Raw genomic sequence first — 26,310 nt, 5'->3', positions numbered from 1 at the left:
CATATTTAAGAGCCATAGATGAATCAGGCAATGCCCTCTTTACAGCCTGGAATCCTGTGCCCTCATCGCAGCCTTGAGCAGGCCTGAAAGACCTTGTCTACCACAATAGACCAAATAATAGGACCTAGGTGGAGTTACCCACTTTGGCTGCACATACAGCCTGCTACAGGAACTTAGAAGAATAGACTGCCCACTGTGCTTACCTTGAGACACCTCTGGCTGTGACAAAGGATGGGTTCCTCCACCCATCTCCAGCAGTGACCCCCATTCATCTCTGGCTGAAACATGAAGGGGTTTGGTGGGGCTTTTCCTTTAAATTGAGAGCTAAATATTAAACTTTGAGCCTTGATCAGACAACTTTGTCTTGGCTTCATCTTTTCTTACCCTCCATCCCTTTCTTTATTTCCAGCCCCCCCCCCCCCCCATTCAGATGAACCCAGTTGGTCTGTGGCCACAGGCGGCTACAGGTGGCGCCTAACTTGGGGCCTGAAAACTGGGGACCCACTGAGAAATGCTGTCTTAGGTGGAGCTCCACAGAAAACGGAAGAAGAGTATCCTGCACTTGGTAAGCAACAAACAACATTGATACTAGCGCTACTTATTTTTTGGAGGCTGTGTTTGCTGGAAGTGGGTTTAAGGGAATACGGTCTAGGTCAACATGTTGGATGTTGACCCGATGACTACTTCATCTAGTGGGTGAGAGCAAAACACAGGACAGAAGAATTCTAAATAGGCATTCGCCCGCAGCCTAAGAGCTGCCTCAGGTGAGAGGAGCAGGGTTAGAAGGAATTGGAAAACTAAGAAAGTAGGGCACTAAGGAGTAACTATCAATAGCTGCAGCTACATCTCCTAAAGAGATAGACCTTGAATATGAGAGAGAGAATGGGTTTCAGAAAAGCAGTTATCCTCTCTCTAGCTGTGTTAGCAAAAGAGAAGGAAAATAAGTTATTTCAGAGCTCTGCTAGGAACAGGAGAAAATCAGGAGACATCCTGCTTTCTCTCTGGCTCCTACTAGAGAAATCCTTAGTTCTGCTTTCTCTGTCTATTGTCTGTCCTTGGCACACCAATCTGTCCACATGTGTCAATTGTCTGTTTTTGTTTTGTTGTTTGAATGACTGTTGTTCTATGTTTCATGTTCAAAAGAAAAAATGGTTAAAACTGCTAGATATCCAACCCTTGTCCTAGTTTAACTTGTTTAAAAGGCAGTCTTAATGTGCACAGCAGAAGCTGATAAGTTACCCTGCACTGTAACTAGGGGTCAAGCTGAGGTGGAGAAACCTTAAGAGGAACTGATTGTCTGCATAAACTGCCTTTAAAGGGATCAGGAGCTTTTTGTCTTCTATGATAAGTAAGCCGATAGTTGTTTTTCCTAGAAAAATCTCTGTGACAGTGTTTATTGGGTTCAACAAGTGACAAGGTGCTTTTCTCTTAAAATCACAGCTAGAAAAAGGAAGAAATTTGTTTAGATCAAATATATAAGATGTGCATCTACTTCATTTTTGTTTCTGACTTGTTTTTAAAGTATAAATATGTTCTGCATGTCTTAGTTTTAGATTATTGGCCTATAAGTTATTGGGTCTGATTAAAAATTTGCAACTTTGGTAACATAAAGTTGGCTTAACTGGTAACTCAGGGTTGGAGTCATTCAGAAACCAGATGTATAAAAGCAGAATTTAAAACAATGTCTCTTTAATGAGATATTAAAAGCTGCACTATCATGCATTCATATATAAGAACTTGCAGCCAAACTTTGTAACATGAAAGTAATGCACTTGGTATTGATTTTAGAGAGAAGAGATTGTTCACATGGTTAACTCCAATATTGCAAAGGAAACTTAAAAGTATAGTTAAATTACCAGTGGTCCATCGGCTACAGTTGGCAGTTTAGTCGTAAGCTGGAGATCTTTGACTCACCCATATTTATGGTTGAGAAGAGGATCGAGCAGGGGGAGATGATTGCAAGAGTAATAAAAGAGTTAAAAACAGCTATAGCACAATACAGCCCTGCTGCCACTTTTACAGCTTTATTGGATACAGTGGTAAAGGCAAATTTAGCCCCCAAGATTGGAAAGGAGATCTCAGTGGGAGTTTTATCTGGGATCAAACAAGGCCCTGATGAACTGTTTCTTGAATTTGTGAATAGGCTGCTAAAAGCAGCTGGTAGAAATTTTGGAGACCCCCAGGCAGGAGTTCCTTTTGTTATACAATTGGCTTATGAGAATATTAACTACAGTTCAAGCCGTGCTTTCACAGTGCTGAGGCGATAAGGAATGCTCTAAGTATGGGGCCATAGGTCATTTTAGAAAAGGCTATCCAAAAAATAGAGGCATAGACAGACAGCAGAATCACTCCCTTGGAATGTGTCCTCAGTGCAGGAAGGATAATCATTGGGCCAGGAAATAGGCCCAGATTAAGAACATTTACATTTGAGTTAAGACAAAGCTCAGAGTGGGCTCAGCAGAAGTTTGTGTGGCATTCCTTTTGTTTTGGTCATCCTGACCAGTTCCCTGGGGAGGAGGGATCATCCTCAGACCCAAAATCATTCACAACAGACAGATTGATTATGGGCCAGGAGTTATAGATAATGATTATGCTGGAGAAATTAAAATTATTCCTGCTTCCGTTTATGGCATTATAGCTGTGCCTGCTAATAAAAGAATTGCTCAAAGAGTAAGAGAGGACAAAATTAGCCTTCAACTTGGCTTTTATCTGATACTTTCACTCAGTTACAAGGGATTGGTTATTCAATTAATCCAAAACAAAGTTCAAATTTAAGATTTATGAAACTTGTGGGGCATTACAGCCTGACATGCCTACTTCAGCTGCCATTCCAAGAAATGCATATAGAATTATTATAGATTTAGAATATTGTTTTATTCTGTTCCTTTACACCCTAGTGAAGGTGGAAAGTTTGCATTCAGTGAGTTTGCTTGTAGTTTTTGAGAGACCATGAAGCAATATCATTAGAAAGTTTTGTCTCAAGGAATGGCTAATAGCCTTACATTATGTAAAAAAATTTGTTGCTGCTTTAATACAAGAAGAGTTTGAATCTTTCAGTGTATGTTTTCATTGTATGCTATTTTATTAGCTGATCCCTCGAAGGAGTTTTACTGCAAGCCTTTGCTCTCATACGAGCTTTAAAATTTTGGGGAGTGCTTGTTTCTTCAGAAAACATTCAAAGGCAATATCTTTTCCATATTTGGGACCTCAGTTATACCCAAGCAGATTGTGGCACAGAAAATTCCAGTAAGAAAGGATAGTTGGAGCTGGAGAGATGGCTCAGCCGTTAAAGGCTAGGCTCACAACCAAAAATATTAGCTTTCAATTCCCAGTAACCACATAGTGGCTCACAACTCTCTGTAATGGGATCTGGTGCCTTCTTCTGGCTTACAGGTGTACATGCAAAAAAAAAAATGGTTTACTTAAAAGATTTTCATAAGTTGTTAGGAGATATTAATTAGCTAAGACCTCACCTTAAGCTCACCACAAGAGGACTTACGCCTCTGTTTGATGTTCTCAAGGGGGATGCAAATCCTAATTCCCCTCAACAATTAACTAATAAAGGAGGAATAGCTTTACAGAAAGAAGAGGAAGCTGTTAGTTATCAACAGATACATTATATAGACTGTGATCAATTGTTGGCTGTTTGCATTATTGCTACTCATGTGCTCACAGCAGTCCTTTGGCCAAAGGGACCATTAATGTGTATTCATCTTTCTTCATCTCCAAAGAAAATTATAACACCCTGTTCTGAAGCTGTTGCTGTGTTAATACAGAAGAACTTAAGGAAATATTCCTTATTCCAAACAGCAATTAAATTGGTTATTAAATGTAGCCACCAGCAGCTACGGGTACTGGGTTCACCTGAGAGGAAGGAAAGTTCTCTAATCAAGGCCCCAAGTTTAATATTTTGCTTTCACATATAAAGGGTAAGCCCCACCCTCCAGAGTCTCTTCTTGGTTCAGCCCAGGGGCTGGGTAAGAAGAAGTAGCCTGAAGGTGTAAAGGCAAGCTCAGCAGGTGGTCCATTCTTCTTAGTTCCTGTAACAGACTGCAGGGCTCCAAGGCCTACAAGGCAATGCATCCCATATCCTATTGTTTGGTCTACTGTGGTAAATGACTTGCAGGCCTGCTTGGGCCTGGGAAGGGCACAGTTCCCCCCTTAATTTTTTAAGATGGCAGTGCCAATATCTGAACAGGGCACAATATTTCATCCCGTCTATGGTCTCGAGTGGCCAGGCAACCGTGTCTGGCTTAGGTTGGCATTTATATTACTCCTATATTACCCGTCATTGAGGAAATCATACATAGCATATTGATGTATGACTCTGTCTTAGTTTTATAGAAGCTCAAAACACTCTTAACCGTTGTTGACTAACCGGCCATCATTGGCACACTCTTTAGACCCAGACCACATTCAGACCAAGGAACCTGTGGGAGTGCGCTAGCTGCAATTCTTCACAGCAATATGTAACTGCCAGGAGGAGGTAGTTGAGCTTGCTGAAAGCGATCCTTGTGAGGGTAATCAATCTGTTTAAAATACAAGGTTCAAAGGCTAAAAGCAACATGATTATCCAAGCAATGTAGAAAATAAGGTTGGAAGTAGAAGTATTTCAGTATCTAATCCAACTGCTAATTAGCAGGGATCAGACACAAAGTCTGGCCACCAGGTATATAGTGGGTGGCTTTAAGTAATGATAAAAAACACTCTCCCGTAAGAGTGGAGATTATATGTCAAGTTAAATCAGCTGGTTGATAAAGATTTTGAGCCATCTTTATCATTAGAATCATAATTATTAGGCTCAAGATCTGTGTCCACTTGACAGACCAATCTTTCAGGTAGCCATCGGGCTACATTCTCTTTGTCTGAAAAAATACAGACTGAGCCACGGCCCCAAATTAAAACAGGGCCGGGACCATTCCAAGTATTAGTTAAGGGGTCTCTCCACAGGACCCTGGCAAATGAGTTGGAAGTAACTGGATGCCAGTGGCGATCCACTGCAGACTGACCTTTAGCATCAGTTTGCAGAAATTTTAAAACAAATAAGACAAAAGCAAGGTGTGCTTTTGGTGACTTTGGGGTGGGTATAATTCCCCCTTTCTAGTTTTAAAAAAGCCAATTTTTTAGAATTACCTGTAAAACCAGGGAAGAAGCACCATTAGCTGCTTTTTCCTTATTTAGAGTTATGAAAATATTATTTTAAAGTTTCATAATCTCTCTTTTACAATTTCTTGTCCTTGAGGATAGTAAGAAAATATCAGTAATATTAAATTGTCAATAGAACATCTCAAATGTTTGACTGTAGTCAAATAACTGTAATAGCCAGTTCCATTATCTATCTTAATCTGATATGGAACACCAAGCACAGGAAAATAATATAGGCAATAACTAATTATATTTTTAGTTGCTTCTCTTGTTAAAGTAGTTGCAACTAGAAAGCCTAAAAGGTGTCAAGTCACATGTACATATTTTAATTTTTGAAAATAAAAAATGAATAACATCTATTTGTCAAAATTGATTACATATAAGTCCTCAGGGCTTAACACCATTATGAAAAAATTGAAGATATTGAGAACAAGTTTTTGCAATTTAACTTGCACACTTTTTAGAAATGCCAAATTGTTGTCTTAAGTCATTATTCTTTTGATGTTGTAAAGAATAAGATTGTATGGCCAATTATTTTTGAAAGGCCTATAACATGTCTAGTATTATATAAATCTGCTCTGGCATTGCCCTGGGGTTCAGGCAATCCACTGAGCTTTTAAATGTCTTATAAAGTTAAGAAACAGTACATGCTTTGTAAATTAAGCTGTATTTTTATAAATAAAATTTGAGAATTAGCTATATGTAAAGAAAGGAACAATTTTAAGCAATTATATATAAATCATGAGCCATATACTGGCTATGAGTATATAAACTGAAAGCTTGATTTCTCAGCATTTCAAACAGTGGCTATAACACATAATTTAATTATTTGTGTTGAAGCAGGAGAAACTCAAGAAAATAAACATGTGATTTAATTACATATACTGTCTTCTCAATAGATGAGGCATCTGTAAATATAATAAATATAGCAAACATCTTTTCAATGTGCTGCACGTGTAGTAAATTTTAGGAAATATGAAAGCATGCATAGAGAAAAACTATAACAAATGATCATCAAATTTGTCTAAAAATTTTGCCATGTAATAGGCCAAATATCATTATTTTTTTAATAACCAATTTAATTGCTATTTGGAATAAGGAATAAAACTTTTAGCCAAAATGCTTTTAGGATTCTATCTTATAATCTTGTATTAACACAATAATAATTTATAATAGGATGTTCAAACTTTATTTGTAGATGAAAAAAGATGAATCTGCGTTAATGGTTTCTTTTACCAAAGGGCTGCTGTGGACATATGAGTAGTAATAACACAAACAGCCAACAATTTATCATAGTCTATATAATTTATCTGTCGATAACTAACAGCTTACTCTATTTTCAGCAAAGCTATCTCCCCTTTATAGTTAATTGTCAAGGGGAATTAGGACTTTTATCCCCTTGAGAATATCAAATACAGGTTCAAATTTTCCTATGGTAAGCTTAAGATAAGGTTTTAGCTAATTAATATCTCTTAACAACTTTTAAAAATCATTAAACGCAAATCAAATTAAAAGCAAACCATTTTCTTTTTGCATGTACACTTACAAGCCAGAAGAGGGCACTAGATCCCACCACAAATGGTTGTGAGCCACCATGTGGTTGCTGGGAATTCAATTCTTAGATTTTTAATTATAAGTCTAGCCTTTAATGGCTGAGCCATCTCTCTAGCCCCAACTATCTATTTTTAATTGGAATTTTTTGTGCCACAATCTGTTTAGGATATAACTGAGGTCTCAAACATTGAAAAGAAATTGCCTTTGAATCTTTTCTGAAGTAACAAGTACTCTAAAAAAATTTTAAAGCTCGTTATATTGGAGCAAGGGCTTGTAGAAAATTTTCTTTAGAGAGATCCGCTAATAAAGTATCACACAATGAATAATATACACTAAAAGATTTAAACTCTTAATTTTTTGTATTAAAGCAACAACAATATATATATATATATATATATATATATATATATATATATGTATATATATTAAAGCAATTAACCATTCTTTGAGGCAAACATTTCTAACAATATCACTTCATGGGCTCTCAAAAATTACAAATAAATTTACTGAATGCAAACCTCTCACTTTTACCAGAAATGTAAAGGAATGGTATAAAAAACAATCTTCTAGATCTATAATAATTCTATAAGTATTTACCGGAATGGCAGCTGGAGTAGGCAAGTCAGGCTGTAATGTCCCATTAGTTTCATAAATCTTAAGTTTGAACTTTGTTTTGGATTAATTTAATGACCAATCTTTTTTAGCTGAGTGAGAGTATCAGATAAAGGCCAAGCTGAAGGCAACCTTGTCCTCCAAATATTGTTACATTAGAGGAACCAAAAGCATCTCATTTTTAACAACTTTGGAAGGAAGCGGATAAAAAGAAACCAAAACAAATTGAACAATTTTTTTTGTTGTTGTTGTTAGCTGGTACAGTTATAACGTCATGGAGGGAAGTAGGCATAATTTTAATCATTATGACTCTTGGCCCACAGACTGTTGTAAACGTCTTTGGGTCTTAGAATTACCCCTCCTCCCCAGCAAGAAACATCTTTCTAGGAGGTGGTCGTGAAGACTCTTAGCTACAGGTGTTAAGAAAACTTATCAGCCACTGCTCTACATATTAAGGCTGCCTTTGAAAACCAAGTTAAACTAGACCAAGGGTTGGATCAAGCAATTTTAACGATCTTTTGAACATTAAACATAGAACACCACAAATCATAGACCACCAATCATTCAGACAACGAAACAATTGAGACACGTGGACATTGGCGTGCCAAGGACAGACAAACAAAGAAGACAGAACTATGGATAGCACTCAGTGCTCTACCCTTTTTAGTTTTCAAATTCTTTTAAACCCCGCTCTCTTGCCTGAGGCAGCTCTTGGGCTTGCCGAATATTCTCCTATCCCCAACTCATTGTTACCTCCTCGATGAGCTTGCATCGGGTCAATGCTCACTCATATCTAGACCCGCATCCCACTGAAACACACTTCCTGTAAACACAGCCATAACTTACCTAGCATCAGTGCTGTTTGTTGTTTACCAAGTGCCCGGGATACTCTGCTTTTTCTTCCATTTTCCGTGGAGCTCCACCAAGACAGTGTTCCTCAGCTGGTCTTCCATTCTCAGGTTCCACAGGTGGGCGCCATTCTGTAGCTTCCAGCAGCTATGGGTACTGGGTTCACCTGAAAGGAAGGCTGGGAATGAACAGGAATGGAGGGTGAGAAGAGATGAGGCCAAGACACAGTTCTCTGATCAAAGCCCCAAGTTTAATATTTTGCTTTCACATATAAAGGGTAAGCCCCACCCCCCAGAGTCTTTTCTCGGTTCAGCCCAGGGGCTGGGTAAGGAGAGGTAGCCTGAAGGTGTAAAGGCAAGCTCAGCAGGCAGTCCATTCTTCTTAGCTCCTGTAACAGACTGCAGGGCTCCAAGGCCCACAATGCAATGCATCCCATGTCCTATTGTTTGGTCTACTGTGGTAAATGACTCGAAGGCCTGCTCGGGCCTGGAGGAAGGGCACAATTAACGAATACTGATATTTGGCCTATTGCCTGGCAAACCTTTTAGGCAAATTTGATAATCATTATCTAAAAGATAAGTTGTTACAGTTTTCCTCTATGCATGCTCTGTAGTTCCTGTTAATTTACGCATGCAGCCCATAGAGAAGATGTTTACTGCATTTACAGACAGTTCATCTAATGAGAAGGCAGTATATGTAATTAGATCACATGTTCATTCTCTTGAATTTCCCCCTGCTTCAGCACAAATAATTGAATTACATGTTGTACCCACTGTTTGAAATGCTGAAAAATCAAACTTTCAATTTGTATACTCATAGCCAGTATATAGCTCATGGTTTATAACTGCTTGAAATTGTTCCTTTTTTAGATACTGCTAATTCTCATATTTTACAGGTATTTATACAAATAGATCTTAGTTTAAGAAACATGCACTGTTCCTTAACTTTATAGGACATTTTAAGAGCCCATAATGAATTGCTTGGGCCCCTTAGGGCAATTCTACAGCAGATTTGTATACCAGGAAGGTTATAGGCCTTACACAGGAACAGTTAGCCAAACAATCTCATTCTTTGCATTATCAAAATAGTAATAGCTTGAGGCAATAATTTGGTATTTCTGGAGAGTATACAAGTCAAACTGCAAAAACTTGTTCTTAGTGTCCTCAATTTTTTCATAATGGTGTTAATCCTTGGGGACTTATATCTAATCAATTATGGCAAATGGATGTTACTCATATCTGATTTTGGAAAATTAAAATATGTACATGTGACTTGACATCTTTTAGGCTTTCTAGTTGCAACTGGTTTAACAGGAGAAGCAACTAAATGTAATTAATTATTGCCTACATTATTTTTCTATGCTTGGTGTTCCATATCAGATTAAGATAGATAATGTAGCTGGCTATTGCAGTCAGGCATTTGAGATGTTTTGTTGACAATTTAATATTACCCATATTACTGAGATTTCTTATAATCCTCAAGGACAAGGTACTGTGGAACTTTAATATCTTCATAACTCTCTGAGTGTGGGAGGAGCAGCTACTGGTACTTCTGCTCTGGTTCTGCAAGGAACTCTGAAAAATTGGCTTTTAAAACAAAAGATGGGGAGTTATACCCTCCAAGGTCACTGAAAACACACCTTGCCTTTGTCTTATTTGTTTTAAATTTTTTGCAAACTGATGATAAAGGTCATCCTGCAGCACATTATCACTGGTATCCAGTCAGTTCCAGCTCGTACCAGGGTCAAATGGAGAGACCCCCTAACTAATACATGGAATGCTCCTGACCCTTTTAATTTGGGGTCGTGGCTCAGTCTGTGGAGCCCAATGGCTGCCTGAAAGATCGGTCCATCAAGTGGACACAGATCTTGAGCCTAATGATTATGATTCTAATGATGAAGATGGCTCAAACTCCCTACGAGCCAGCTGACTTAACCTGGCGTATTGTGTCTGCTCTTACTGGAAATGAAGTGTTTTTTATCATTACCTAAAGCCACCCACTATATACCTGGTGGCCAGATTTTTTTGTCAGATCCCTGACAATTAGCAGTCGGATTAGATACTGGGACATTCCCACTTACAACCTTACTTTCTACACTGCTTGGATAATCCTGTTGCTTTTAACTTTTGAACCTTGTATCTTAAACAGATACTTTGCCTTCACACAGGATCACTCTCAGTAAGCTCAGCTATTCACCATGGCAGTTATCCATCGCTATGAAGGACTGCATTGAGTGCATGCTCACAGTATTTAGTTATTTCATCCTTTGGTCTAAATACATATGTGGTTTTGATCTGTATGGGAAAGGGTGTGTCATAGAAGGCCGGTAGTCCTTGTTTACCACAATAGACCTGGTAATAGGACCTACGTGGAGTTACCCACCTTGGCTGCAGGTACAACTTCCTACAGGAACTTAGAAGAATAGACTGGAGTGTGGGACTCTTGACTAAGTTCACTCTATGTATGGCACCAGGCAGGCGCTATGGGGCCCTGCCCGGCTGGGGGAATTCTCACTCAGTCTGGTTCCACGGGGAGGCAGAGCTCTTGGATTGGAGATCCCCGGGCCCGGAGGCAGCCAGGGACTAACTGGTCTCAAGCCCTTGGGCTCTTAGACGCTGCTGAGAGGCTGCGGAAGGACCGAGACTGGGGGCATGTGGGTGCACGACCCGCTGGCCCACAGCTGAGAGAAATGAGGCAGGGAGAGAAGAAAGAGGCCCCGGCAGCACCCCAGGGAGAGACTCGGTTACTGTACTTGATAACAGACTCAGCGGCCTGGCCAGCTCAGTGGGTAGAGCATGAGACTCTTAATCTCTAGGTCGTGGATTTGTGCCCCACGTGAGGCACCAGTTGTGGGAATAAACTCTGCGGGGCAGCAGAGCCCCGAGGTGGGGTGTTCCACGCCACTGGCAGATCCCACATACAAGAGAAGGTCCAAGGTTCCAAAGGCTGGAAACTTGGCAGTGGCAGGCCCCAGAAGACACGAGGGAGTTCATGGGTTCCAAAGGTTTATTGCCATGGTGTGGTAGTTGGATCTGGATGTGTCCTCCCCACCCCCCACCCCCACCCCCACCCCCCGTTAAGCCAGGGGAGAGCTGGCTAAAATAATAGGGAGGGATCAGAGGGGAAGGTCTGGAAAGGAATAACTTAATTTAGCTATGCTCCCCTCTCCCCCCACACCCTCCCCTCCCTCCCCCCTTTAGATAACTCATGAATATGGAAATCTCAAGGTGGAGGCCTGTTAGTCATGCCCTCTACCTGTAGCTGTAGATGGTGATGCAAAACCTCTCTGGGAGGAGCTACTGAGCCAAACGCTTAATGAGAGATGTGGACTGCATGGAGGAGCCTGGATTCTGGGGGCATGGGGAGATACATGCTGTCCCTCACAGGGGTCACCTGTTGGGTCTCGGGCCATGTCTCTCACAGGCCTTTTGGGTCTCCAGCTATCTCAAACCCAGTGCTCTACCAAGGAGACCAAACCATCTCTTCATGGCCCTACCGTCATGGAAGGCGTGAGTGGAAATGGCAAAACCTAGGAAACCTTAGCAAAGACATCAAATTTTATGTGGCTCATACACGCAAGAGAGACAAAAATGTCTGAAAATAATGAAATAGTAGACACATTGATATCATGTTTATAAGACGAGAATATTAAAATTTGCCAAAGAACAAATTCAGAATAAATCGGGAAGAGTGATAGATTATACATTTGAAAAACTTGAAAGTTTACCCCTAAAACTAAATATAAGAGGAAATGGAGAACCAAATTAAGCCAGCAGGACGCCCCTATGAGAACAACTATTATAAGGAATCCATAGTCACATAGTGGTTCACATCTCTAATCACAACACTTGGGAGGCAGGCAAGTAACAAATAAGATTACAGTGATTTAAATTTAAAAGCCACTTGCAAAGGCAAGCTGAAATTCAAAGTGAATGTCCTTTGTGATCTAAAAATAAATACACTTAAACCTTGAATTTATAAATAAAGAGAAAGGGGAATATATGCATGTTTATCCACACATATTAAGGTACAGATATTTTAGTTTCATATTTTCAGAAGAATTTTTTAAAAAATTTAATGGAAAGATAATACTTTACCATTGCCAAATAACATTTTGCCCTAGGAAAGATAGAACCTGCCCCAAAAAAGGGTTATATCTTTGCCCCAGGATTAGGGTTGGGGCAGGGTTTTGTTTTTACCTTTCCAGGAGAATAAAAGCATCCAACTAAGGAATCCAGAGACCACTGGACTAGTGAAAAATCTGAAGAAAGGGCGGATCATCAAGACAGTATGTCCCAAGAAGCAGAGTAAATTGGCCAAGTGGCATCGCCCACCTCCAGCTCCTCTCTGCTGCCCTCTACAGACATAAATGGCAAATGGTCTTTGTGTGGTCCCAACTCAATCAAAAATTAAAGCTGGCTTTGGTTGGAGTGTGATTATTTCCTTTTCTAAACCCACATATACTTGTTAAAGGAAAATCCAAAGCCTCTCTCTCATGTCAGAAGAGCCGCCTTGTCTGGTACAGAGGAGAACAAAAAAATAAGGGAGTATTCTACTGCCACTAATCTCATATTTTTTGGTTTTCATTTGACTCTTTAAAACTTTTCTTAATATATATCAAAATCCCTAAAATTAGTATATATATATAAATTTTCAGTAGTTGTGCTAGTAGTCATACAGAATACTAACAAATTCTAGAAATAAGCTTCATTCCTATAAGTATTTTCAGGTTTGACTCTGAAGCAGGTAACTAGGAACAAAGTTTGAGTTCCTTGGATACTTTATAGATTGTGGTCCTCAAATCTTTCTGAGATCTGCTGTATCTGGCATTTAAAACACTTAAGGTTTCTATCATTCCTAACAGTAACCTCTTTGAGGTCTCTGAGAAGATGATGGGTCCTACAGGATTGCCACTAAGCTGACCAATACCATCCAAAAAGATCAGCTTCCGACTACAAACTGCTTAGGACTTTCAAATTGCTGCGTACATAGAAAACTGACATGAACATTTTACAGAACTTTGAACTAAAAAAATACTTAACCCTAAAACTGGCAAATGCAGCCAATCTGGACATTGTGGAAAGCCTGCAGAAATAGCTTTGTCATTGTAAATAGTTTTACTGTGTTAGAGTTAAAATCTTTCCTTTTTATTTAAACAAAAAGTGAAAAATGTTGCACGATATTTGATCACACTGTGAACCTAGATTTTGTTTCATTTAATGGAAAACCCTGTTTCTAGTTGTGGTGTGGTTCAGCCCCTCGAACACACCTTGAATTCAAGAGCTTTCTGTTTATTGTAAACAAGATTAAAGTCAAGGACAGATCAATAGGCCAGTTGACAAGGAATGAACATAGATAAAAAACCATAGAGAGTGAGAGGACATCAGGAGGATAGAGAGGATAGTAAGAGGAAGCCAAAGGGAAAGACACTCAGTTTGAAGGGTTTTTGAGACAGCACGGAGAGCTTCCTTTTCCTTGTGGGACGGCCAAGAGGAATGTGAGCTGGGTGCTTTCTCTGCCTCCCTGAGCTAGCGGACATTCACCTTAGCATCTGGCTCCTGAGTCTTTATTGGGTAAAATTGGATGTTTGAGATTATGTGAGAAACAGTCAAGAACTAGGGACTGACACTTAAGCCTTAATAAATCTTCCTCTCTAGAGTTGTTTATTCAGGCATCTTTACACAGTAACAAAAGGTCAAACTAAGACATAGCCTGAGCAGATGGATACATTCTGAAACAAGACTCTGCACTGCACAATGAGCACATGGAAACTACAACCTTCCTGGGCTCTGGAATGAATCTAGAAGTAGCGGTTGTTTGACTAAGAAGTCAGTGTTGTGTCTTCCTATGAGGAGATGCAGATGTAAGTGGCCCCAAGGAATAGGACTGAAAGACCCCCGCAAGGGGACCCTCACCCAAGTCCGGACCTGCATTCCCCAAGGACACATGAGAGACCTTCTTGATGCAATTGCAGAGGAGGTTTAATGACGAGGGCCCTCGGGCCAGAACATATCTCACGCAGGAGATAGAGGTTCTGACCCAGAACCCAGGAAACTTGGGATATTTATGGGTAGGGGTTGGGGGAAAATTTGGCGTGGTTACATATGATTGGATATTTTAAACATCAGCAACTTGCAGAATACGTGTGAGCTGGCAGGATGACTAGTTACTTTTGACCATGAAACCTTGAACTTCTCGAAAAGGGGGAGAGAAAAGTAAACACCAGATAGCCCACTACTCACTTGGGCTTGTTTGGACTTGTCTGGGCACGTCCTTGCATGCCTTTTCAATTTTGGTCACCCTGCCCCTGGAGGGACTTAATATTTTATTATGACTATATTTAACAAATTGTTGGTGGGCTTTGCTGACCATGAATTTTTGTTATTGTTACAATGCTGCTTTCAAATTTTGTTCTCACAGGACTTGAACCAGATTTCCAGTTTATAGTTGTAGAGTGAAAAATTATTTGTTTGTTTGTTTGTTTTTGTTGTTGTTGTTTTGTTTTTCGAGACAGCGTTTCTCTGTGTAGTCCTAGCTGTCCTGGAACTCACTCTGTAGACCAGGCTGGCCTCAAACTCAGAAATCCGCCTGCCTCTGCCTCCCAAGTGCTGGGATTATAGGTGTGCACAACCACTGCCAGGCTAGAGTGAAAAATTATAAAGACCATTTTATGAAATACAGGCTTTTTCTTTACCCTAGACCTGAGCAAAAGAATGCAAGTTCCAGAAAGTGGAACTGGATGTAAGATTTTAGGCCTTCACTGCCCCGGGATACATTCCCGGTGGAGGACATTATCCCTGAATCAGAGGACACTTGCTGGATTAACATTCCTCAAGCCTCAGGGAAGAGAACCCACCTGTGGGTGAGGAAGGCCCAAAGCAGGAAGATGAATTCCTGACCACAAAAAAAGATGCAAGTCATCTAGGTGGGGCTGTGGCCAGAGCAAGTGAGAAATAGTTAATCTGAAATAGTTGGTAAATGACAGGGTAGGGCACAGTGACATGGTAAAACTACATTCTAGAGAAGAATGAGTGTGCAGAGTGATTTTCACATGACTCTAAATCATTTAGGGTGGGTTCCTCTGAAATGTTCCACTTTTTTTTTTTTTTTTTTTTTTTTTTTTGGTTTTTCGAGACAGGGTTTCTCTGTATAGCCCTAGCTATCCTGGAACTCACTCTGTAGACCAGGCTAGCCTTGAACTCAGAAATCTGCCTGCCTCTGCCTCCCAAGTGCTATTCACTATTTTTATTTTATGTATTCTTGACAACCCCTCACCCCCTTCCCACTCCCCTGATTTGTGTTTTTCCCCTTTAAAAACCCTCCTCAGACTGACTGGCTTTGTCAATTCAACTCCTGAGTGAACCAAGTTGACCTTGGCTAGCCAACTCTCTCCCAATAAACCTCTGCTGATTGCATCCAGGTGCGTTGTCTTGCGAGTTTGTGGGTGGCCGTGACTTCCTGAGACTTGAGTAAGGGTCTCCCGAGTTTGGGGGTCTTCACAGTCAAGGGCACCTTTGCCTCTACTTGCAAGATGAAAGAGACAGTTGCCAACCTTCTGCTGGGGCTGAAGACCCCCATACTCGGGAGGCCCTTCCTCAAGTCTCAGGAAATCACGACCACCCAAAGACCACAAGAAACCATACCTGGATGCAATCAGCAGAGGCTTTATTAGGGAAGTGACCTGGCAGCCAGCCAGCGTTCTCACGATCACTCACGCAGGAGTAGAGTTCGATGACCACAGCCAGTTCGAGGAGGGTTTTAAAGGGAAAAACCACAAACCAGGGTAGTGGGGAGGCGGGGAGGGGTTGTCAAGGATACAAAACATAAAAATAGTGGAACAATTCAGAGGTACTCACCCTAAATGATTAGTGTCATGTGGAAATCACCCTGCATTCTTCTCAAAAATGTGGTTTTTACCATGCCATTGTGTCCTACCCTGCCATTTACCAACTACTTCAGATTAACAATCTTCACTTCTTCCGGCTATAGCCCCACCTAGGTGGCAGCATCTTTATTTGTAGTCAGGAATGTGTCTTCCTGCCTTGGGCCTCTCCCACCCACAGTTGGGCCTACTGCCTGAGGCTTGAGGAATGTAATTCATCCAGCAAGTGTCCTGGGGGGCCTGAAATCTTATTTTCAGTTCCACGTTCTGGAATCTGCATTTTTCCTGCTCAGGTCTAAGGCAAAAAATCTACACATATTTCATAAAATGGCCTTTATAATTTTTCACTCTACAGGGCAGTATCTTTATTGAGAGCCATGTGCCAAGTGAGAGGGAAGATGAATACATTGACAGTCCTTAGAGAGCTGAGCCTGGGAGATCCTTGTATGATGGTTTAGCTAAGAAGTGGTCTCCAAAAGGCTCATATGTTTAAAATGTGGTTGCTAGCTGATAAGTTTTGGAGAAGTGACTGGATTGTATCCCTGACCTTGAGAGGCCAAATCTTTTAAGTTCAGACTCCATTTTAGAGAATCTGACCAGTTTGAACTCAGGTAAACTAACAGGCCAGTACCTAGCATTAGTTTCCAAGTTATCCCCAACAAAAACCCAAGCCTAGCTCTCGTCTCTAGGCTAACCCCCAACAAGACCATCTCCAGGTTATTCCCCCAACAAACCTGCACCCCCAGGTTACAATCCCACCCCCTGCCTAAACAACCACCAGTACAGAGGGAAACAGAAATTAACTTTATGCTATGACTCCCAGCAGCAGCCAACTATGTTATCCCAATTAGATGCTTGCACACTGAACCCCCACTTGCTGCTTTCTATAAAGTCTTGCCCCGGTAGATATTCATGGCTCCTCATCACCAAAACAGCCCAGGGTGACAGCAGTGCGCTGAGGGACCCAAGCTAGCTCGAATAAAATAAAATGCCCCACTGTGATTGTATTGGGTCAGCTCCTGTCTGGTTTGGGGGGATCACTAACATTTCCCTGGCACTACAACCTAACCAGGGGGCTAATACTTTGTTAGGTTTATAATAGGAAGGCACTTTGGTGAGGCAGAACCCAACTGGGAGAAGGAAGTTCCTGGGGAGTTGCCTGGAAGGACATACCTTTTGCTTGGTCACTTGTATGGCCTCTCCTTTCCTCTCCTTGTCCCTCTTCCCTCCTTTTCCTGGTTGTCACAGTGGAAGCCACTCTGCTCTGCCACCCACCCTTGCTGCAATGTTCTACCTCATCACAGACCACCAGAGCAATTGAGCCAGTAAACAGCTGCCTGAAAACATAAGCCTGCCTTGTGTTTTTCCCCCCTAATGAGAAGCCTCACACACCCTGCCCAGTGAGGCAACATCCTGCTCTCACCAGGGTTCAGGACCACTAACAAAACAAGCCAAGAGCAGGACTTCCTGTTAAACATGGTGGACGCAATCCAGTATGTCCCTACATCCCACTCAAAAAGAGCTTTGTCTTTTGTTTGCTCATTTGTTTTTATGGGAACTGTTTTCAAACAGTCTATAAATCTAATAATATATTAAGTGTGTGTGTGTGTGTGTGGTACGTGAGGAGTTGCACGTATGCCAAAGCAGGCTTGTGGAGGTCAGAGGACAACTTTATGGAGTTAGAATGTCTTTCCACCATTATGTGGACTCTGGGGATCAAACTCAGCCTTGCATAGCAGGCACTTTACCCAAGGTGCCACCTCACCGACCCTTAATTGTCTGTTTAAAAATATAAACATGAGTTCTGTGCACTGAGCAGCTGCTACACTGTAGCAGTATATTTCCCCCACTACATTAAACTCGGTATTTCAGGAGGAGCTAATGTGGGAGGAGTAAGGAGTGGAAGAGGAGGAGCTAGAAAAAGCAGAGGAGAGGCAGGATGTAGGAGCCATGGAGAACCATGGGTCCAGGACTGTCCTGGGTAACGACTTATATCTAGCTTAGTTAATTGGGAAACACCTCTAATTGTGTAGGCTTCTTGTTAATTGAGCATTACCAAAAATATAAAGCCTTTGGATAATCTTTAAGCATTAGAGTCTCATTTCTACCAGGTACCGCATGGATGGCAGGATGGTCTGGATTCAGCCCAGCCTTGTGGAGACAGCATGGAAGATTGGCAGAGCCATCTCCCATGCTGGTGTCTCATGCTGGAGCCAGGGCCGGTGTTTCTGGCTGGCCTTTACCTGCATTCTGAGTCTTGCCCTGGCTCTCTGTTCCATCCGTGTTCTCATGGCGGCTCCACTGATGATCTCGGGATGAATTGTCCAGGTCCTTCCCTCCCTCCTTCCCTCCCTCCCTCCCTCCTCTCTCCTTTTGCTTGGGATCCCCTTATTTGGATCTGAAGCCCTACGCTATTGTCTTCTGCCCAACTATAGGCTGAATCATCTCTTTATTAACCAATCAGAGGTGATGGAAACGAAATTTTACACATCATTGAGAGAACATGCTCCAAATATCATGACAGCGTCAACATCGGGACTGTGACCAGGTCTCTATACACAATAATCAGCATCTTAATACACACTGCATGAAACCATCTCCCAACAGTTCCCCCTTTTAGCCTCAAACTCAGAGATCTGCTTGCCTCTGCCTCCTGAGTGCTGGGATTAAAAAGGCCTGAGCCACCACTGCCTGGCTTTCCTCTGCTTACTTATGGTACCCAGGACCTCCAGCAGGGTAGGGAGGCAGCACTATCCACAATGAACTGAACCACCTACATCAATCAGCGATGGAGAAAATACCCCTACAAGCTTTGCCAAAGGCCAATCCGATAGCAGCATTTTCTCACTGCAGTGCCTCTTCCCAAATGACTCTGGCTTGTGTCAAGTTGACATAAAGCCAGCCTACACTGCACAGGGACTTCACAGTGGTTGTCACATGATTGCTCTTGAGGACTTCCTCGTTCCTAAATCTGAACTCTGCATCAGCTTGCCCTAACAAACTGGAGCACTGTAGCTTCTGGTTTCCTCTCCCGCTGAAGAATGCGTTCTGTTCTCTCTGATGTCTGACAGAGCTTCGATAGAAGGATTAACAGTGTTGCCTTTAACTTTTGACAAGCCCTGTTGGAGCATCCTTTTTGGAGCATCCTGGAAGACCTGTCTGATTATGCTTATAACCCTTTGAAAATGGAGAAAATAATATGTGACTGTAATCCAGTTTGGGTGCTGTATGTATTGAGTTCTGGGGGATGGGTGGGGGCAGCCATTAAGCGGATCTCTAAATACTATGGACTAGAGATGGCTCGTCAGTTAAGAGTACTTGCTGCCCTTGCAGAGGAACTGAATTCAGTTCAAAGCACTCACGTGGTAGCTCACAGCCTTCTGTGATTCCAGTTTCGGAGGATCTGATGCCCTCTTCTGACCTTCATGGACACAAAACACAGGCATACATGCAAACAAAACACTTATACACAGAAGATAAAATAAATAATTAAAAATAAATTTTGACGCTATTTTACGACTAGAGTTGTTTGGCCAAGGACTGGAAAATAGGAAGAGCTGTTACCAGTCTATGGGACAAGCTTCATTTTCTGATCTTTTTCTTAACAGTAATTGGGCCTGGTGGTACACACCTTTAATCCCAGCACTTGGGAGGCAGAGGCAGGTGGATCTCTAAGTTCCAGGCCAGCCTGGTCTAGAGAGCAAATTTCAGGACCCAGAAAAACCCTGTCTTGAAAAACAAAAACCAAAAGAAAACAAAATGCAAGCAGCCATGAAGTCAGCCTAAGACCAACAAAAGAAGAGAACTGTACAGTGTAACAACATGTAGACAGAGTGAAGTCAGCCTAAGACCAACAAAAGAAGAGAACTGTACAGTGTAACAACATGTAGACAGAATGAAGTCAGCCTAAGACCAACAACAGAAGAGAACTGTACAGTGTAACAACATGTAGACAGAATGAAGTCAGCCTAAGACCAACAACAGAAGAGAACTGTACAGTGTAACAACATGTAGACAGAGGATCTTCGTTTGTCACCTTACGTTAGAAACTTAATTTAGATTCTTCAGACACACCAGAGGGCATCAGATCCCATTACAGATGGTTGTGAGCCATTGTGTGGTTGCTGGGAATTGAACTCAGGACCTCTGGAAGAACAGTCAGTGCTCTTAACCACTGAGCCATCTCTCCAGACCCTTAATTTGGATTCTCTAAGTAAGATGGTACCTGTGCTGTTTATCTTGCTCTACCACAAGATGGCAAGGAAGGAAACAGGTACAAAGAAGCCAATAAGTGGGAGAAAGGACAGTGTGAAGATGTGTCTGGTGCACAGTTGGTAAGGGGTAGAGGTTATAACGAAGGATTTTTCTGCGGTAAAATGAGTTTCTTTCCTCAGGTAAAATGACTAGATTTTTCCAAAATAGGAAAGGTAAGATGAGGACAAGAAACATGTCACAGAGGGTCCGGGTAAGCCTCAGAAAGGTGTGGAAGGTAAAGCATTAAAAGTTATTAAAATTCCTAAGGTTGGGCTGGGGAATAGATCTCAGATATAGAGCTCTGTCTAGAATGTGCAAGACTCTGGGTCCAATCTCGGTACTGAAAAAAGTTCCTAAAGTTAAAACTCAGACCACTGGGGGATGGGGAGATGACTGGGCCACTAACAGCTCTGACTACTCTTCAGACCTCGGCTTGGTTCCCTGATCCAATGTCAGACAGCCTGCAACCACCTACGGCTACGGCTACGGCTACGGCTACGGCTACGGCTACGGCTACGGCTACGGCTACGGCTACGGCTACGGCTACGGCTACGGCTACGGCTACGGCTACGGCTACGGCTACGGCTACGGCTATGGCTGCTGAGGATCTACCACCGTCTTCTCGTTTCCACGAGCATCTGCACACATGCAGTATACACTCCTGGATGCACATGCACGCGCGCGCGCACACACACTTTTTTTTAAAAAACAAAATATTTATATTTAACTTAGTCACTTGCCTTTCTTGCTACATTTTAGGTTTTTAACTGTCAAAGAAACTGAGCCTTAACAAACCCAAGGTTTGTTCATCTGCCTGTGCTAACATCTTTCAAATGCATTTATTTTTCTTAAGAGGTTTTTTTAATGCCTGCTCTTCTCATTTGTCTTTTATATCGTCCTTGTTAAACCTATCATCTGTTGACAGTCTACAGAAGAATGATTCCTTCCTATCCTCCATTCTGATCTCTTCAGTCTCCCTTCCAATCCTGTAACGCTGCTTGCGGACAGCCCTTCTCCCATACTACCTCTTGATGGGGACCCAGCTTAGCTCTTCCTGTAGACCCTCCCAGCCTGCCCTTTTAGCCCAACTACCTTCCTTTGGGTCAGCCAAAGATATGTAGAAGCACTTTGTACCTGGGGCCCTCAGTGGCCACAAGAGGATGGGACTCATTAGAGGAGTTTCTGTCCTGGTTGACGGGAACTCCCACGGAGATCCACAACCAGACAATGTGCAGAGGGTGAGTACCCTTGGACTACTAAGTCCTCATCACACCCACCCTCAGGGTTCAGGGAGCTGTGCAGAAAGAGGAGGAAGGAAGACTGTAAGAGCCAGAGGGAGGCCTTTAATTCCAGCCTTTGGGAGGCAGATCTTTGAATTTGAGGCCAGCCTGGTCTATACAGCAAGTTCCAGGACAGTTAAAGCTACACAGAAAGACTCTGTCTCATAACAACAAAGCCAAACAAAACAGCCAAAGCCAAAGGGAATGACTGGCTCCAAGGAAACAGTATCTTCCAGACACGACAGGACAGATGAACATATGAACTCACAGAGACTGGCCACACGTTCAGGGCCCGCACAGGGTTAAGTCAGACAAGGTCCCAGTGCTGAGACACAAGTGGGCCTGGGTCTATTCCTAATCAAAAAGCTCCCTGCTATTGACATCTACTTGCAAAGTAAACAGTAGTTTTCTCCAATGGAGTCTCATTGGATATATTAACCGAACTCAAGGGCAGGCCCTGTGCCCAGCAGTAGGTGACCAACACAAAAAGAATTCAATGGTATTTTTGATGACTTTTTCTCTCATGTTGCTTTTCTTGGGCATTTTTTTTTTTTTTGTCATATTGGTCTTTTGCTTGTGTGTTACACTTGCCAATTTTGTGTTTTATGGATTATGTGCATGTGTGTACGTGCACGTGTGTGTTCATGTGCATGTGTATGTGCATGAGTGTGTGTGTGTCTGTTCCTTGTGTCTTGTCTTTATTTTTCCACTTTTTTTTGTTTATTCTGTTTTTTTTTATTTAACTTTTTTAAAAGTTTATTTTGGTTTGTCTGCTTATTTGCTTCCTAAAGAGTGAGACAAAGTGGGCTGGAGAGATGGCTCAGCGGTTAAGAACACTAGAATGTTCTTCCAAAGGTCCTGAGTTTAATTCCCAGCAACCACATGGTGGCTCACAACCATCTGTAATGAGATCTGATGCCTTCTTCTGGTGCAACAATGTACTCACATACATAAAATAAATAAACGATTCTTTAAAAAAAAAAAAAAAAGAATGAGAGAAAGCATCTGAGGCCACGATACTGTCTGTGATCCAAGCAGCCACAGGAACCACGCTGCTATCTGTGGTCCGTGGGGCCATAGCGACCATGATGTTGTGATCAGGACTGCCACCAGGAACATGTTGATATTCATGATTTGTGCTGGGGCCATTTTGATGTCCCAGGTCCACGATGCGGCCAGAGACCATGTGGATGTCCATGGTCCATGCAGTCGTGGGAGTCAGGCTGTTGCAGGCTGGTATGCACAGGGAAGCGTCTGTTGCAGTAACATCAAGGACTCCAGACTCATAGTTGAGAATGAGAGACGTTGAAGAATTCTGTACCAACATCCCCTCCACCCTAACCCCCACCTTCCAAATCAGAAACAGTCTAGACAGAAAGCCATTGAAGAGAGTCCTTAAAAATTGTGTTAAAGTTGCTGAAATATAGCTCTTCACAGTTGATGGCCACTGTCGGTGTAGGTGGGATAGGTGGGGAGAAAGCGGGGAAGGACTCGGCTACCTTTTCAGGGGCTGACCGCTGGGAGTCTGACCATGCTGCAATGAGTTTATGGGTAATACAAATTTTGAACTTGGTGTATTTTTTTCTTTTCTCCTCTTAATTTTTTTGGGGTAGGTACAAGAGTGGGAGGGTGGACCTAGAAGGAATGAGAAGCAAGCATTGTGTGAAACCCAAATAATCAATAATCATTACTTCTATCAATCTATAAGCAACAGAGGTCTTTTGATCTTCTCACATCTTCTTTAATACTAGGGGCTGGAGAGATGGCTCAGTGGTTAAGAACACCGACTGCTCTTCCAGAGGTCCTCAGTTCAAGTCTCAGCAACCACATTGTGGCTCATGACCATCTGTAATGGGATCTGATGCCCTCTTCTGGTGTGTCTGAAGACAGCAACATTGTACTCACATACATAAAATAAATATTCTTTTTCAAAAAGTTTTTACGGCACAAGTCTTTTGTCTCCTTGGTTAAGTTTATTCCAAGGACTTTTTTTGTTTGTTTTGTTTTCTGTTTTTGTTGTTATTGCTTCCACCCACCTTTGCTGGGCAGGGGTGGGGTGGGGTGTGAAGCAGGGCTTTTCTGTGTAGCTCTGGTTGTCCTGGAACTCCCTCTGTAGAGCAGGCTGGCCAGATCTGCTTGCTTCTGCCTCCTGGGTGCTGGGATTAAAGCACCTGGCCTCTCATTTTCTTTTTGAAAACAAATTCATATAATATATTCTGATCATGGTTCCCCTCCTTTACCTCCCTCCAGATTTTTCCAACCTCCCCAACTCCAAACCCTTTCTTTCTCTCATTCTTTTTTCCTCATTAAAAAGTGGTATTTATTTCTCTCAATGCCAATCAGCCCTGGACTTTTGTTTGCTTTTGTTTTTGTTTCTCTGGTTTCACTGTGTAGCCCTGGCTGTCCTGGAACTCATTTTGTAGAGCAGGCTGGCCTCGAACTCACAGAGATTTACCTGCCTCTACCTCCCAAGTGCTAGGATTAAAGGAGGCACGAGCCACCACTGCCTGGATCAGCTCTGAACTTTTAATTTGCTTAATAGAAAATGATTGTCAAAGCCAATAAAGCTGTTCTGTGTCCACTCACACTCTGTCCTTGGCATTCTCTAGTCACAGCGCCAAACAAATCCCCGAATTAAGCCTGAGCCCATAACATGAATTCCTTATCTCTCACATTCCACGATGACCCAGAATCCCTCAGGGCTGAGCCAGGCAGCCAGCACTACAAACTACTATGTTCCAGAGCCCCCAACAGAACGTACAATAGCCAAGCCTCAGCTACTTACTGTCAGGCAGTGCATTTTCTACAGAAACCCAGTAAAGGTTTCCCATTGTTCCTTGATAAACTGTGGGCCTGGCTGAAGGCCTGTGTGGCTCAGGAGGTCATAGGCTCTAGAGAGGAACCTGTTTCTTTGTCCTGCCAAGTGGACATATTGTCAACTGGCTTTCTAAGCATTTACTTTTACACACAGAGTTGCTGTCAGCCTTGGTGAGAGAAGCATCTTCTTGAGTGGCCAGCGGCAAATGCAGAGAGAGGACCAACTGATTCAAGTGCTGAGCCTGAATGATCCTGGGTGCTCAGACTTAAATATAACATCTATGCCACGCACACACATACAGCTCTGCCAAAGGCTCTGGGGAGCATGTCAGAAGAGCCAGTGGAAAGGACGCTGGAAGTGGAGGATGGAGAAGGAGGAGTATTGGGCGGATGAAGGAGGAGGGCTGGGAGGACGGAGGAGGAGGAGTGCTGGGAAGGGCTGTCTTCAGGTGACTCAGCCATTCCACTCAGGACTCACTGCAGCTGGGGGCAACCACACAAGATAAAGCCAACAAGCTGAGCCAGCATTCAGTAGGTAACACTAACTGAGCTCAATCAGCCGTTCAGTTCACAGGTCAGCAGCGGCAGCTCCATCCACTCACAAACACTTCATGGATTCACCAACAGTCCAGTAGAGTCTAAATAGCAAACAGGAATCAGCAGCGGTGGCTGGTGGCTCTACCAGCAGAGTCAGCTAGGCCTCAGCCTCGGTTCAGGTCAACAGGAGGAACCCAGAGGGATGCCAGGAACAAAGATCCGCGACAACATGAGAACCACAAGCACTGGACAGCCAGCTCAGTAAGGAAGCCTAGCTGCACTTACACCACGGTCCTTCAATTCCTAAACATCACGTGCCCTCCCTGGGTCCTGCCTCAGCGAGTGTCTCTGTCTCAGCTGACATTACTCTGCCAATCAGCCCGAGTCTGCACAAGCAGCAAAAACCTGCAGCACACCACCGGAAGTTTTCTGGTGCATTTCTCTCTGTGGAGTCCTGACAAATGCAGCTCAACTATGCAATGAAAAGCTGACCAATGCATGTGTGTGGTTAGCAGAGAATCCTTCATCACGTGTCCTTTCACGTGCTTCCTTTAGTAGAACATCCTCTCTCCTGTGTCTGCTGCAGGGACGCCTTCCTTCACAAGTCTGCCTTAGTCTTTCACTCCAGGACAACATCCCTTCCCATGTTTGCCCCAGCAAAACACCATCCAACCGACTTTCCAAAGGACCCTTAAGTCTCCACTTCAGAGGGGTCAGGAGTACATAGCACCAAGATAATTGAATACTTGTATAAAACTGTCAAGGAGTAAATTAAAGATATTTTTTAAAAAAATAAATGAATAAATAGGGGTTCGGGGCAGTCTAGTTTATATATGGAGTTCCGGTCCGGCGAGGCTACATGGTGAGCCCCCTCATAACCCTGTTACATCCACGGAGACAAACAAGAGCAGCAAGGAGATGAGAAAGCTGTCTACTGACCAGACAGCAGTCAAGGGGTAGGTTTGTGAGAAACAGTCTGAACCAAAAAATAAATAAATAAAAAATGGAGAGATGGAGAGGCTCTTTTATCAAGGTAAGGTAGCAAGCAAGCTACATGTTTGTCAAACGTGATTATAGCTGCCATTGTTACAGAGGGAAATGGCTGTCACACTTTCTCACTGCTAAGGGAGCCGACTCCTGCGGTTGTTCCTCCTCTCCGGTGGTCATTGGTTTAAGGTCTATTTATCTTATTTTGCATGTGTGTGTTTTGCCTGCATGTCTGCGTGTGCACCATGTGTGTGCCTGGTGCCTGCAGCAGAGGACAATGGAGACCCTGGGACTGGCGTCACAGATGGCTGTGATCCACATGTTGCTGGCCTGGGACTGCTTTTTCCCTCTGAAAAGTCATCAGGCACCATTGTGCACCTGGTGGGTGGGAGG

The 26,310-nt window shown here is 42.6% G+C and overlaps 2 long non-coding RNA genes across 3 annotated transcripts in view; one reads left to right on the top strand and one right to left on the bottom strand.

The window, feature by feature from the left end:
* Positions 1-26,310, bottom strand: part of LOC143434870 (uncharacterized) — a 47,353-nt gene that overhangs the window by 7,327 nt on the left and 13,716 nt on the right. For both annotated transcript variants that reach the window (XR_013104708.1, XR_013104709.1), the window contains exon 2: positions 8,158-8,338. This is a non-coding gene — a long non-coding RNA (uncharacterized LOC143434870). The remainder of the gene's footprint in view (positions 1-8,157; positions 8,339-26,310) is intronic.
* LOC143434871 (uncharacterized) lies at positions 414-23,495 on the top strand. Its single transcript, XR_013104710.1, has 2 exons — positions 414-565; positions 23,328-23,495. It is a non-coding gene; the product is annotated as an uncharacterized LOC143434871 (long non-coding RNA).

This window comes from Arvicanthis niloticus, chromosome 17, assembly GCF_011762505.2.
Source record: "Arvicanthis niloticus isolate mArvNil1 chromosome 17, mArvNil1.pat.X, whole genome shotgun sequence".
NCBI lineage: Eukaryota > Metazoa > Chordata > Mammalia > Rodentia > Muridae > Arvicanthis > Arvicanthis niloticus.
Note: the sequence above shows the minus strand (reverse complement) of the source record. Positions and strands in the feature narration are given on the sequence as shown.